The sequence below is a fragment of the Camelina sativa genome, chromosome 2, assembly GCF_000633955.1.
Source record: "Camelina sativa cultivar DH55 chromosome 2, Cs, whole genome shotgun sequence".
NCBI lineage: Eukaryota > Viridiplantae > Streptophyta > Magnoliopsida > Brassicales > Brassicaceae > Camelina > Camelina sativa.
Genome location: NC_025686.1, coordinates 12671077 through 12673840, shown reverse-complemented (window position 1 = coordinate 12673840; position 2764 = coordinate 12671077).

Below are 2764 nucleotides of genomic sequence, written 5' to 3'. Positions count from 1 at the left end.
TCGCAATTTTAATACTTATTCGTTTTTGTTTATTTTTCTTTGCCAATCTCTTACTTGATAACACTGGGGACAGTGTTGTTTAAGTCTGGGGGTGGCAGTTACGAACTACGTTTTTGTTTTTGAGATTCAGAAAAAAAAAATGTTTTGTTGAGTCAAAATTTTTGTTGGGAACTATGATTTTTCTTTTTAGTGTACTACCTTGGTTGATTAATGCTGCAGACTGAATCCAGAATCCGACTAATGAAAAATTCAAAGGCTGACCAGTGAACCAGAGACATCCAAATTTCCAATAGAATCCACAAAAGTCTGAGATAATTTATGCGCTTTTCTTTTAACTCATCAAGGAGATTGATGTTCACAGGGCTTGACTCCTTCTTCATACCTGACAAGTAAGATTTTAGAAAATAAAAAAATTGGTACTCTTCTCCCTTATTTAAGTTTAAAATATTTTTCCTGAGAGCTTTGTTTCAAAAAAAAACGAATAAAAGATGAGATGATTTTGATCAGTTTAGAGGGATAGGTAAATTACTTGTGACCCCATTATTCTACTCTTGAGTCAAATAATCACACAAAGCTTGGAAGCAAGGGGTAAGTAAATTACCGATGACCCCATTATTCGCCTACACCTTTGATAAAGAGAAAAAAATAAGAAGAAAAACAAAAAAATGAANTGATTATGTCTGAGTAGATCTGCTTGTTAGGTTTAGGGTTTCTCATTCGANACACCTTTGATAAAGAGAAAAAAATAAGAAGAAAAACAAAAAAATGAAGCAAAGCTCAAAGGAAGATTAAATAGAATAAGTCTGGGGGAGAGAAAGAGTACCATATGTGTTAAAGATATTGTCTTGCTTGTTATGGTATTGTACGGAATGAGTCTAGAAGGTTCTTGACATTGATCAAATTGATGAGTCCCATCGATGAAGACTTAATGAGGATATTGTGGAATTTGGGATGCTACGAATGTCAACGGAGAAGTACATGACGGTTCGATTTGGATTTATCTGCTAAGCATATGGATTATGGTTTGGATGATCATGGCATTACTTTAAAATGAAAAGGAGTTTCCGCGTTTTCAAACCTTTTCCACAGATGAAGTTCTTGATTTGCTTGAGGGTAAGCAAAAGCTAAGTCTGGGGAAATTGATATATCATGGTTTTAAGGTGTTTTTAGCCATGATATAAGTCTTATCTATAGAGTCTTTTTAGTGTTTTTAGAGTCTTTTTGAGTCTATAGGATTTAGCATGGATGGAAGCATAATGGAGCTAAATAGGAGGATTTGGAGCACATTCAAGCATTTAGGCTAAGCTGTGAAGTTGGGAGACAAGTTCAAAGATTTGCATCGGTCGATGCAAGTGATGGTGTCGATCGATGCATCATCCTGTAGAAGAATTGGAAGTTTTCTCATAAGTTTTGAAGATTTACAAAGTTGCCCCAAAGTTTTCCATATTTGCATCAGTAGTCCATGGACGTGTTTTAGGAATATAAATAAGATTTTTATGGTCATTGTTTAGACCTAAGCTTTATTTTTCCATGCAACTTTTGAGAGAAAACCATGAGAGATTTTTAGAGAGCTTTTGGAGAGAAGAATCAAGACTCATTCAGAAAAGATTCAAAACTCCTTTACTTCTACCTTTAATTTCTTAATGCAATTTAGTCATAAGATGTTTTGATTTTCATTGATTATGTCTGAGTAGATCTGCTTGTTAGGTTTAGGGTTTCTCATTCGAGATTTCATGGATTATTAGATCTGTTAATTTAGGATTCATTATCTTTCTTGTTCTTCACCATAAGTTTTTCTTAATGCTAGATCTTTGATTAGTCATCTGGATTTAGATCTTAGGACTATTAATTGATATGAGAATATAATTGATTTTCCTGATAAAACCTTTGGTGAGCAAAATTACTTTTTGCAAAGAGATTTGAATTAGTGATTTTGTGAACTTATCTAAACTTGATTTTATTGCTGATTTTTAACTTGAATTTTGCAAAGTTTTTAACTTGAATTTTGCAAAGAGATTTGGATTTTGGGTTTTAAATTTAGATAATATTTGTAATGAGAACTGATTTATTTTACAATTCNAGTTTTGAAGATTTACAAAGTTGCCCCAAAGTTTTCCATATTTGCATCAGTAGTCCATGGACGTGTTTTAGGAATATAAATAAGATTTTTATGGTCATTGTTTAGACCTAAGCTTTATTTTTCCATGCAACTTTTGAGAGAAAACCATGAGAGATTTTTAGAGAGCTTTTGGAGAGAAGAATCAAGACTCATTCAGAAAAGATTCAAAACTCCTTTACTTCTACCTTTAATTTCTTAATGCAATTTAGTCATAAGATGTTTTGATTTTCATTGATTATGTCTGAGTAGATCTGCTTGTTAGGTTTAGGGTTTCTCATTCGAGATTTCATGGATTATTAGATCTGTTAATTTAGGATTCATTATCTTTCTTGTTCTTCACCATAAGTTTTTCTTAATGCTAGATCTTTGATTAGTCATCTGGATTTAGATCTTAGGACTATTAATTGATATGAGAATATAATTGATTTTCCTGATAAAACCTTTGGTGAGCAAAATTACTTTTTGCAAAGAGATTTGAATTAGTGATTTTGTGAACTTATCTAAACTTGATTTTATTGCTGATTTTTAACTTGAATTTTGCAAAGTTTTTAACTTGAATTTTGCAAAGAGATTTGGATTTTGGGTTTTAAATTTAGATAATATTTGTAATGAGAACTGATTTATTTTACAATTCTGTTTAGAGTT